Source organism: Amphibalanus amphitrite, unplaced genomic scaffold (assembly GCF_019059575.1).
Source record: "Amphibalanus amphitrite isolate SeventyFive unplaced genomic scaffold, NRLGWU_Aamphi_draft 000934F_arrow, whole genome shotgun sequence".
NCBI lineage: Eukaryota > Metazoa > Arthropoda > Thecostraca > Balanomorpha > Balanidae > Amphibalanus > Amphibalanus amphitrite.
The window spans coordinates 37,674-50,864 of record NW_024882428.1 but is presented as its reverse complement, the minus strand read 5'-3'; positions in this window follow the sequence as shown (position 1 = coordinate 50,864).

Genomic DNA, 13,191 nt, shown 5'->3' with positions numbered 1-13,191 from the left:
TTATTTACCGTCCGATCGGGCTGAAACTTACACAAAACATGTGCCGCCACACAAGGATGCGTCACAATCAGCAAAATCGCCGATCGAGGTCAAAGGTCAAGGTCATATTTGCGAAAAACCGTTGTTTTTCGATGGGGTACCAAATAAAAACTTTATTTACCGTCCGATCGGGCTGAAACTTACACAAAACATGTGCCGCCACACAAGGATGCGTCACGATCAACAAAATCGCCGATCGAGGTCAAAGGTCAAGGTCATATTTGCGAAAAACCGTTATTTTTCGACGGGGTACCAAATAAAAACTTTATTTACCGTCCGATCGGGCTGAAACTTACACAAAACATGTGCCGCCACACAAGGATGCGTCACAATCAACAAAATCGCCGATCGAGGTCAAAGGTCAAGGTCATATTTGCGAAAAACCGTTATTTTTCGACGGGGTACCAAATAAAAACTTTATTTACCGTCCGATCGGGCTGAAACTTACACAAAACATGTGCCGCCACACAAGGATGCGTCACAATCAACAACATCGCCGATCGAGGTCAAAGGTCAAGGTCATATTTGCGAAAAACCGTTATTTTTCGACGGGGTACCAAATAAAAACTTTATTTACCGTCCGATCGGGCTGAAACTTACACAAAACATGTGCCGCTACACAAGGATGCGTCACAATCAACAAAATCGCCGATCGAGGTCAAAGGTCAAGGTCATATTTGCGAAAAACCGTTATTTTTCGACGGGGTACCAAATAAAAACTTTATTTACCGTCCGATCGGGCTGAAACTTACACAAAACAAGTGCCGCCACACAGGGATGCGTCACAATCAACAAAATCGCCGATCGAGGTCAAAGGTCAAGGTCATATTTGCGAAAAACCGTTATTTTTCGACGGGGTACCAAATAAAAACTTTATTTACCGTCCGATCGGGCTGAAACTTACACAAAACATGTGCCGCCACACAAGGATGCGTCACAATCAACAACATCGCCGATCGAGGTCAAAGGTCAAGGTCATATTTGCGAAAAACGTTATTTTTCGACGGGGTATTTTGACGGGGTGTTTTGTGTAAGTTTCAGCCCGATCGGACGGTAAATAAAGTTTTTATTTGGTACCCCGTCGAAAAATAACGGTTTTTCGCAAATATGACCTTGACCTTTGACCTCGATCGGCGATTTTGTTGATTGTGACGCATCCCTGTGTGGCGGCACATGTTTTGTGTAAGTTTCAGCCCGATCGGACGGTAAATAAAGTTTTTATTTGGTACCCCGTCGAAAAATAACGGTTTTTCGCAAATATGACCTTGACCTTTGACCTCGATCGACGATTTTGTTGATTGTGACGCATCCTTGTGTGGCGGCACATGTTTTGTGTAAGTTTCAGCTCGATCGGACGGTAAATAAAGTTTTTATTTGGTACCCCGTCGAAAAATAACGGTTTTTCGCAAATATGACCTTGACCTTTGACCTCGATCGGCGATTTTGTTGATTGTGACGCATCCTTGTGTGGCGGCACATGTTTTGTGTAAGTTTCAGCCCGATGGGACGGTAAATAAAGTTTTTATTTGGTAGGGTAAGGTGCCTAATTAGCGACCCCCTTAATTTGAACCGTCATTGCTCACGCTCTGTGGGTGCCACTGTATTACTGGCTTGATTTTCGGAGAGATCGTTCATTTTTCTATTAAAATATAGTCATTTTCTGCCCCAATATTCACTAACTTATTTGTAGTGAGCATTTTGGCAAACCATTGCAAAAAACGCTAATAGGGAACTCTTCCCGATTAGCGACCGGGGAGGGTCGCTAATAAGTCTATGGGTTCCCCCATATTAAAAATGGCAAAAAAAAATGCGACGCCTGAAAAGATGAAATATGATCTCAAAAAGGTAACATATGCGCAAAGCACTCAATTACTCGAACAGGAACGTTTATCCAACACATTTGCGTAAGTAAAAACTGATCACGTGATGCACCGAAGGCGAAAAGAAGGCGGAAACCCAAATTTTGCGGGCTATCTCGTATGATATTCGAGATCCGCGCTGAATTCGGCACCCCTGCAGTCGGTGACGACATTTGGCATCCCCTGCCACACATTGCAAGCTTCAGCAACACCTCATTTTCATTTCTCTCTTGTCCCCTTTCTTTCCCTTCTTGAGCTATTTGCGACCATGTCAGGCGCAAATAGGAAATATGAGTTGCGACACATTTTTAACCGTCATGCTGTGCACAGCTGAGCGATTCACTATGGGAAAACGGCAATCAATTGAAAAAGGAATGTCGATTCAGAATAATAAAGGTGCATCATCCTAATGTGCATCGCAGAGGTGAAAAAACCCTGCTACTCGCCTGCGTGCGTAGGTGACAGCCAATAGGCATAACGAGACAGATTCGAGCATCTCAGTTGATGCATTTAAAATAGATAACTAGTCCGTTTCCGCTAAAATCAGAGCTGTTTTCCCATAGACGGCCACTATGGACCACGGCACAAAAATTGAACAGCGTCGTCTCTTTGTAGACAGCTGGGGCTGAAAAATCCCGGCGGTGTGACAGCCGGTGCGTTGTGAAGCGCCATAGACAACGCAGGAAAAACGGCGACAGCGCGACAGCTCACGTCCCCGCTCGTCGCCGGTTGAACGGTGGCGGGACCGGCGCGGCCGGCGCGGCCTTGGCCGCCGCCGGAGTAGGGAAGGACCGGGCGACTGGGACGGGGGACGTCACATCTGGGCCACAACTGGGGTGAGGTCCATGACCATCGGTCCCAGAAACTTGGTGTTGGTAGGAGCGTTGATAATTGGTTCTGACTACTGAAGCAAAGGCAAGTGAATCAGTGACAACTGGCAATCCTTTCGTGAGTTCTGAATTCTGATCGAACTGGATCAGGAAGCCAGGACGAGCTAGGACGTCGATCAGACCTATAAGGTAAGTTGGGTGGTAGTGATTTATTTTTGTTGTGTTGTGTCACTGAAATGTGGTGATGCGTTGTCCAAAATCTGAAAGGTCCGAAGTTTGAAAGAAGGTCCCAGAGTCCAAAATTTGAAAGGTCATTTTTTCACATTCTAGTCTCAGTTTCATTTTTTAGGCCTAAAAAGGTGATGAGAAAACGCCAAAAAAAGTACATTCTATTTTCAAGATTACTTGTAAAAAATTGGTGACAGCTAGACATCGCGAAGGTGACAGCTTTTGAGTTTTATTCACCTCTGGTGCATCGTTTTTCATCAGAGAGGGCCCAAACATACACGTTTTGGATAAGAAACCCGTCATTTTTATTTAAACTCACCTGAAACGTCCCACCAGAAATATCGACGACCGGAAAATAATTTAATTTGATAACCAAAGTATGGCTGACCTTTTGACGATAGTTTTACCCCGTTTTCTCCTGCCAGTTTTTCTGTAGGGAGGTAGGTCGCAAATCGGAAAGGGTCGCTAATTAGGCACCTTACCCTACCCCGTCGAAAAATAACGGTTTTTCGCAAATATGACCTTGAACTTTGACCTCGATCGGCGATTTTGTTGATTGTGACGCATCCTTGTGTGGCGGCACATGTTTTGTGTAAGTTTCAGCCCGATCGGACGGTAAATAAAGTTTTTATTTCGTACCCCGTCGAAAAATAACGGTTTTTCGCAAATATGACCTTGACATTTGACCTCGATCGGCGATTTTGTTGATTGTGACGCATCCTTGTGTGGCGGCACATGTTTTGTGTAAGTTTCAGCCCGATCGGACGGTAAATAAAGTTTTTATTTGGTACCCCGTCGAAAAATAACGGTTTTTCGCAAATATGACCTTGACCTTTGACCTCGATCGGCGATTTTGTTGATTGTGACGCATCCTTGTGTGGCGGCACATGTTTTGTGTAAGTTTCAGCCCGATCGGACGGGAAATAAAGTTTTTATTTGGTACCCCGTCGAAAAATAACGGTTTTTCGCAAATATGACCTTGACCTTTGACCTCGATCGGCGATTTTGTTGATTGTGACGCATCCTTGTGTGGCGGCACATGTTTTGTGTAAGTTTCAGCCCGATCGGACGGTAAATAAAGTTTTTATTTGGTACCCCGTCGAAAAATAACGGTTTTTCGCAAATATGACCTTGACCTTTGACCTCGATCGGCGATTTTGTTGATTGTGACGCATCCTTGTGTGGCGGCACATGTTTTGTGTAAGTTTCAGCCCGATCGGACGGTAAATAAAGTTTTTATTTGGTACCCCGTCGAAAAATAACGGTTTTTCGCAAATATGACCTTGACCTTTAACCTCGATCGGCGATTTTGTTGATTGTGACGCATCCTTGTGTGGCGGCACATGTTTTGTGTAAGTTTCAGCCCGATCGGACGGTAAATAAAGTTTTTATTTGGTACCCCGTCGAAAAATAACGGTTTTTCGCAAATATGACCTTGACCTTTGACCTCGATCGGCGATTTTGTTGATTGTGACGCATCCCTGTGTGGCGGCACATGTTTTGTGTAAGTTTGAGCCCGATCGGACGGTAAATAAAGTTTTTATTTGGTACCCCGTCGAAAAATAACGGTTTTTCGCAAATATGACCTTGACCTTTGACCTCGATCGACGATTTTGTTGATTGTGACGCATCCTTGTGTGGCGGCACATGTTTTGTGTAAGTTTCAGCTCGATCGGACGGTAAATAAAGTTTTTATTTGGTACCCCGTCGAAAAATAACGATTTTTCGCAAATATGACCTTGACCTTTGACCTCGATCGGCGATTTTGTTGATTGTGACGCATCCTTGTGTGGCGGCACATGTTTTGTGTAAGTTTCAGCCCGATCGGACGGTAAATAAAGTTTTTATTTGGTACCCCGTCGAAAAATAACGGTTTTTCGCAAATATGACCTTGAACTTTGACCTCGATCGGCGATTTTGTTGATTGTGACGCATCCTTGTGTGGCGGCACATGTTTTGTGTAAGTTTCAGCCCGATCGGACGGTAAATAAAGTTTTTATTTGGTACCCCGTCGAAAAATAACGGTTTTTTGCAAATATGACCTTGACCTTTGACCTCGATCGGCGATTTTGTTGATTGTGACGCATCCTTGTGTGGCGGCACATGTTTTGTGTAAGTTTCAGCCCGATCGGACGGTAAATAAAGTTTTTTTTGGTACCCCGTCGAAAAATAACGGTTTTTCGCAAATATGACCTTGACCTTTAACCTCGATCGGCGATTTTGTTGATTGTGACGCATCCTTGTGTGGCGGCACATGTTTTGTGTAAGTTTCAGCCCGATCGGACGGTAAATAAAGTTTTTATTTGGTACCCCGTCGAAAAATAACGGTTTTTCGCAAATATGACCTTGACCTTTGACCTCGATCGGCGATTTTGTTGATTGTGACGCATCCCTGTGTGGCGGCACATGTTTTATGTAAGTTTCAGCCCGATCGGACGGTAAATAAAGTTTTTATTTGGTACCCCGTCGAAAAATAACGGTTTTTCGCAAATATGACCTTGACCTTTGACATCGATCGACGATTTTGTTGATTGTGACGCATCCTTGTGTGGCGGCACATGTTTTGTGTAAGTTTCAGCTCGATCGGACGGTAAATAAAGTTTTTTATTTGGTACCCCGTCGAAAAATAACGTTTTTTCGCAAATATGACCTTGACCTTTGACCTCGATCGGCGATTTTGTTGATTGTGACGCATCCTTGTGTGGCGGCACATGTTTTGTGTAAGTTTCAGCCCGATCGGACGGTAAATAAAGTTTTTATTTGGTACCCCGTCGAAAAATAACGGTTTTTCGCAAATATGACCTTGAACTTTGACCTCGATCGGCGATTTTGTTGATTGTGACGCATCCTTGTGTGGCGGCACATCTTTTGTGTAAGTTTCAGCCCGATCGGACGGTAAATAAAGTTTTTATTTGGTACCCCGTCGAAAAATAACGGTTTTTCGCAAATATGACCTTGACCTTTGACCTTGATTGGCGATTTTGTTAATTGTGACGCATCCTTGTGTGGCCGCACATGTTTTGTGTAAGTTTCAGCCCGATCGGACGGTAAATAAAGTTTTTATTTGGTACCCCGTCGAAAAATAATGGTTTTTCGCAAATATGACCTTGACCTTTGACCTCGATCGGCGATTTTGTTGATTTTGACGCATCCCTGTGTGGCGGCACATGTTTTGTGTAAGTTTCAGCCCGATCGGACGGTAAATAAAGAAGTACCTTATTGTTGTTTATAGCCAGAGAGGTTTTTTGCCCCTAGAGGTCAAAATATTTGACCTAGGAAAAAATGAGTGATATTTTTGGAATCAGCGTGTCAAGATCTATCGTTTGGCATAGTTTGGCGATGTTTTGAACTCGACGCTGAAAACGAATACGAATACGACGCTAACTTGATGGACACTAATCAGTGCAGGCTCGACCCAGGCTGGCTTCGTGCCTATACTTATGTAAACACCAGCCACCAGGACACTGGAACGACACACGGTGTCCGCTAAAATATCGGTCGCAGGCTGCAGCAGGTTCCCCGGCTTCTTCCCGTCTTGAAGCCGCATGATTCCAAACTCAACACTGTCATTTGTTTTGTGTGTGCGCTCCGCTGGCAAACGGTGCCTACTGTTTATTTAGCGTTTTGCGCCTTACGTAAATGACTGCGGATGAATAACGATTGTTTTGGCTTAGTTTGTTTAGGTGATCGTATAATTCGGTATACCGTCAAGCGGCAATGAGTAATGACAACCCAGTTTACATGCCAACTCGCGTTGCGCTTACACAAAACAAACAGAATGCTTTTGTGAAATACGACAAACGCACATGCAGTACAGTGCACACCGTTTCTTTGCATATCCTCACTGGCGTGTTCATTTTCTATGAAAACCAACAAGATTAGGTCTGATAACTGCAGCACGGCAACTGTTGAAGCGAAAGGGTTCACGTGACGTCCAAAGGGTCAGTGACTTGACCTAACCATTGATCTGACCCAGCCCTCAGGACCTGACAAAATCCCATTGATCGTAAACATACGCATAACGCAAGTCGCAAGTTTACCTGAGGTCAGGTATGGTAATGACCTGACATTGACCCTGAAATCCATCAGCGAATTATTCCATCGACGCTTGCGGTGAGTTCACTTCGCGACATTAGCCGCTTTCACGACGGGCTATCCGGCGAATGCACCTAATTTGACCAAATCTGCACCTAATCTCTTTTACAGGAAATATCTTCATTTTGTGAATGTATTTCAGTGTTTTAATCGATATAGGGGAGAGCGGGGCCAGTTGAAACACGGGGTCAGATGAAACATGGCTTTATTTTCAACAGTATGCAACATATGGCGTTGCCGACACCACTGCGCATCCGCGCTCGACCACTTCCTTTGTCAACGGCGTTTGGGCGGCAAACGGACGGTAATTTTGATTTGACACTTGTTTTTGTGTTTTTGAGGGGCGTTTGGGAGAAATCGTTCTTATGAATATTTTGTGATATCTCATATACCTTTGTTTGCTGAAAGAAGAACTCCTGGTTCCGGAATAACACCTTATTTGGCCCTTCATTCAGCATGATGCCGTCCCTCCAGCTCGTTTGACATGTGCTTTACGGCGCGTGCGAGATGGCGGGAGCGGATGGGGTCAATTGAAACGCTTCTCTGAGGGTCAGTTGAAACAGGGCCACAGGCCGTTTCAATGGACCCCGGTGACCTTTGCAATGGTTATTGTTCAGGGGCTGTAAACATTAAAGGAAATAGTCCACCTTCGAAATGAGCTTTTAACCCGCGCACCGACGGGGGGGGGGCGGATATCCGCCCCCCCTGAGGTTTTTCGCGAATAGCGGGAAAACCGCGGCGCGTAGCGCCGCGAAATTTGGTATGACTATTCCCTTATCAATTTTACACATGGTGTGCAAGTTTGAACCTCCTACCTTTCAAGGTCAGGTCACCAGGTCACTTTGAATGACCCAACCTCAGGTCACTTTTTTGCAACTTTGTCACCGTGCCAGAGCTACAGTAGATGTCGGAGGCCTTTGAAAGTCGCAGGATGTTATTAGGTCATTAGTAGCTACAATTTGTATATCTCGGAATTTTGATATCGGTGACCTAAGGTCAGGTCAATTTCGCGACCTCCCCATTATAAGTCAATGGGGGAAAAATCAACTCCCTGTTTTACCACTAAAACGGGTCGGAATGGCCCCATATACCATACATGACTTCATATACGATCAACCTTCACTACCTTGAGGTCTGTTTTGCTGTTGGGCAGCTGTGAGGTCATGTGACGTCATCAAAGGTCACCAAAGGTTTTTGGCCAATAACTCCGTACAGGAACAAGATACAGACGCGTGGATGGTCTCATTGTGTTCAGCTCGTCAAGACGCATCGAATGATATACATAATGACCTCGAGGTCACGTGACCTGAGGTCAACCTTTGACCTTGACCTTTCGAGGTCAACATATATATCATTCGATGCGGATTGACGAGAGGATCACGATGATGCCCTTAGTTTGTTCCTATCTTGACTAATTCGAAAGTTATTCGAGAAAAACTCTCTCCATATTTAGCGCCGCCATTTTGACTTTTTCGACCCCTGTGACGTCATCTTTGACCTGACCTGAAAATGACCTTTGTAAAAATTGTAGATCTTGACCGTGCGTATCCGATGCCGTTTACCGCTTGTCGCTATCTTGCTTCGTTCTCGAGATCTCAGGGGGGGGGGGCGGTCATCCGCCCCCCCCCCCGTTGGTACTAAGTTGGCGCAGACCCCCGTCGGTGCGCGGGTTAAACTGAAATAGTAGCTAAATAGAGCTCAATTTTTGACCCCTTTTTCTCCAGCCTTTTGTTTGAAAGCACACTATAGCCTGAGATATTTCTCATTTTTCTCATCCGCCCATTTTACAATAGTCTATGTACTTTATGTCACCTATTATGAGGAACTTTGCACTTTTAGCTTTCCAACGACCTATTGAATGTAGCATCTAGAAAAGTAAACCGGACAAAATATCTCCTTAAGAAAGTGGCCTTAAAGAGGAAAACATCCCATTGTTAAGGATAGGTGCAATTGACCCCATGGGCTGGTTCAATTGACCCTCGCATCGGGGCCATTTGAAACGGGCGTAGAGCTGTTTTATAAGCATGCGTTTGGCAGCAAAATATGTTTGAAACATAATTTTACATATCTTAGAATAAAGCCAAAAGAGCATATTTTTTCATGGCATTGTGCATTTTTCGATATGACAACTATATCTCGTTGTGAACGTCAATATATAAAAAGTGGTTCAACTGGCCCCGCTCTCCCCTACTCTCTGATACTCGTAATATGACAAAGCAGGCATATAAGCAATTAGTGCAACCCTAACTGATAGCTATTACGAGATACACTGAACATAATTTGACCAAATCTGCACCTTATCTGCACCAAATGTTTACCAGATGGCCGTCGTGAAAACGGCTATTATCTCCCTCCCCTCTATTCTATACTCGGGAATATCGCACCAATTCCTACTCCCTTCCTTCCTACACACTGATTGAGTCGTGTGAGACGTGAATTGAAAAGTTATCAGTCGTTGCAACGAATGCAAGGTGAACTGCTATCAATCTCTAGAGAATGACCCTAAATTTCAGAGAAAACACTCGGTTTCAAGATCATTTTCGAACCTCTAAATCGTACGTTATCCTCGAACGCAAAACAACACGCCCCGGCAATCAGTGCAGTATTTTACGGCAGTCGGTGGGGCCGTGTTTCCGTGTCCCAGGGCCATAACCTCGTGCCTGTGAGTGATGACGTCTTCTCATTAGGTGCCGCGCTGCGTGTCGGTCGGCTGTGACCGGCAGGCGTTCCGGAGGCGGGCCGTGTTCCGAGGCGCGCGCTGTAATGAGAGGCTCACGCGGCCGCCACGCGGTGAACGGAAGGTGATTAGGGCACCTGTTGATCGGAGAATGTGCTAGGTGTGAACTTGCCACACCGTAACAAAGGTGCCGAGGCCGGCAGTGACTTAGGAATGGCATGTGAATAGAAATACCTCCTATGGGAGAAATGCTGGCAGAGCCCGAGCTTGCTAATGTATTTGGACAATGGACAAACTGAGCGGTAGACATCGGTAGGCGTAAATAAATGGCACGTTCTTTGATGAAAGCCACTGATGATGATCACACCCAGAGGTTGGCGTCTTCAAATGATTTCAAACCTCAAACGATATCAGCAATTGTCTGTGCTCTAGAATCCATTACCGACACCTAATCACGCGTCATTATCCGTGTGTTTCGCGCCGTCCAATCAGCATCCAGTCCGCCCCGTCAATAAGCCAATCGGGTATCATTTTCCACTCGCTCTCCTTTTGGCCGGGGGCGCCGCCGGCCGGAAGTGGTCGCCGCACGCAGGCGCCGCGGGGCACGATCGTTCGTTCAGCCGATTAGCGGACAGCATGACCCCCGGCGATCGCCGTGACCCCGAACTTGACCCCGAGACGACCTGCTCGCGAGAGGTGCCCCCGGGGCGGCTTGTGGGTGTGGGTGGAGAGAGAGGCCAGCAACCGAGGGGTTTATGGCGGACAGTTAAAAGAAAGAGAGAGAGAGAGAGAGAGAGAGAGAGAGAGAGAGAGAGAGAGAGAGAGAGAGAGAGAGAGAGAGAGAGAGAGAGAGAGAGAGAGAGAGAGAGAGAGAGAGAGAGAGAGAGAGAGAGAGAGAGAGAGAGAGAGAGAGAGAGAGAGAGATACGGGAAACGAATGAAATGGGTTTGTTTTTCTTTCGCTACGTTCTGACTTGTTTGGTAATTCAAGGTTATTCACATGGTAAGGGCTTAGGCAACGTCGCAATGTAATTCAAGTCTGCAGTTTTCAAGAAGAATATGAGGATTTTTTTTCGAAACTTTGCTGTTTATGTATCGCTAAATGACACAAATATTAGGACCATTTAAAAAGTTTAAAGCTCGGTCTCTGGCTCTGCTTTATTGTTACAGCTAATGCTGAAACGTTCCGTTTCCCGTTCCTTATCGCTCCTTGACCTACGACACTGAACAGTAGCATGTCTATTTCAATAGACAATAGACAATAGACAGTTTATTCAGGACATTCCACTGGAACATGTGGCTATTACTGCCCGTCGTCAGTAAAACAGGTGATGATAAAATACAATAAAAGATGAAAGGGGAACACATATACAGAGAGACACTCATGATGACTAGTTGCTAGTGTTCTGCTCCTCGAGCAGATGCCTGCGTAGGCGTCGTCCGAACGCCCCCGGGGGCAGTCGGGGCAAATCCGATGGCAGTGAGTTGAGGGCAGCCGGCGCTCGGCAGGTGAACCGGCGTTTGCCCATCTCTGTACGGGATCGCGGCACGTGCAGGAGTGTGTCCTGCCGCGTGCTGACAGCAGCGTCCCGGCCGCGCGCCTCAGCCACGGTGGCCAGACTACCCGCTAGCAACTCCGGCTAGGCGTGACACCGCACTTTGTGCAGCAGGCACAGGGAGTGGTAGGTGACGAGGTTCTCCGCGCTGAGCCAGCGCAACTGGCACATCAAATCGGAAACATGATCGTACTTTTTGCGGCCGAAAATGACTTTTGCTGCGTAGTTTAAGATTTTTTGTATCCGAGAGAGATTGTGTCTGGTGCCAGCACCATACACTGCGATGCAGTATCGAACTTGTGATATGACCAGTGCGCTGACCAGCACGGAGATCACATTGGGCGGTAGGTGCCCCCGGAGATGCGAGAGACCACCCAAAACTCCAAAGCAGCGTTTCGTGAGCGTTGTAATATGATCACCCCAGGTCAGGTGACGATCAAAAATGATGCCGAGATTTTTTGCTGAGGAAACTGGGGACAACTCGTGATCGCGGTATTTTACTTTAAGTTCAGGCAATGTGCGAAGATTTTGGGGGCTGCCCAACAGCATCAGCTGAGTCTTAGCGGCGTTGACTTTTAAGCCGTTGGCCCGGAACCAACGGTCAAGAGAGGCCAATGTGTCCTCCATACGAGTGACGAGTGATTGAAATTGAGATTTCTTGCCGCTTACTAGAATTTGTGTGTCGTCTGCATATTGTACTACTACTGCGCCTTCGGCAAACTGACTAAGGTCGTTGGCGAAGACGCAGTAGAGGAGGGGGCCTAAGGCTGAACCCTGAAAAACTCCGATGCTGTTGGGTAGCGGGCGGGACTTTTTGATTCCACCGTGATTGTCAGTGAAGGTGACGCTCTGAGTGTGGTTTTGAAGATATGCGGAAAACCATGAAGTGTCAATTCCGTGCGCCTGTAATTTTGAAAGGAGCTTCGAGTGGTCAATCACATCAAAACATTTGCTCAAATCCAGCAGGCAGAGAAGGGAAACCTCTCCATGGTCAGATGCGGATAGGATATAGTCGGAAATGGATGCGAGCGCGGTTTCCGTGGAATGGTGAGGTCGGAAACCGTGCTGGTTAGGAGATAGGAGATGGTTTTCAGACAGGTAGGAATAGAGCTGTTGGTGGACAGCTCGCTCTAGGATTTTGGTGATGACAGGTACGATGGATATGGGACGGAAGTTGGACGGGCTAGACAAATCACCGGATTTTAAGATGGGATGAACAAGGGAATGTTTCCAGGAGTGCGGGACGTCGGATTGGGTAATGCTGGAGTTGAGCAAATGTAGGAGCACCTCACCGATCGACTCAAAACACGCACGGAGCACGTGAATACTGACACCGTCCTCGCCACAGGCCGACGAGCTGCTAAGTCCGAAGACGACAGCACGCAGCTCTGACAGCGACAACGGCGCCAGCACGAACGCACAGGCGCCCACACGCGGCAAACGGCAAGGGGCGGTCGGCAGATCACCCGACCCGCGTACCTCGGCAGCTACTCGCGGTCCGACACTGACAAAATAATCATTCAGGTGGTCCGCCGATGTGCTGGGCACAGCACGCGACCCCCGCCTACTACCCACGTACGGTCTGATAATGCGCCACATGCCCCGGCGCCCACTCTCCCGAATGCGCCGCTCCACGTCATCACGGCTGTCACGCCGGATAGCGCTGCGTACCGCCCTGTTCGCGTTGCGGTATTCGCTCGAGCCGTGCCCGTACCGCGCTAGCGCCCCCCGACGGCGACACATCAAATCCTTAGTGGCGTCGGACACGAAAGGGGCAGTAGGGTTCCGGATCTTGACGGCTCTGATGGGAGCGTGGGCGTTCAGAACGGGTCAAAGAAAGTCGTCAAGAAGTTGCTCCACTTATCGGTGACAGCTGGCGTGGAGAAAACAGCGTCCCAATCGGTGTGT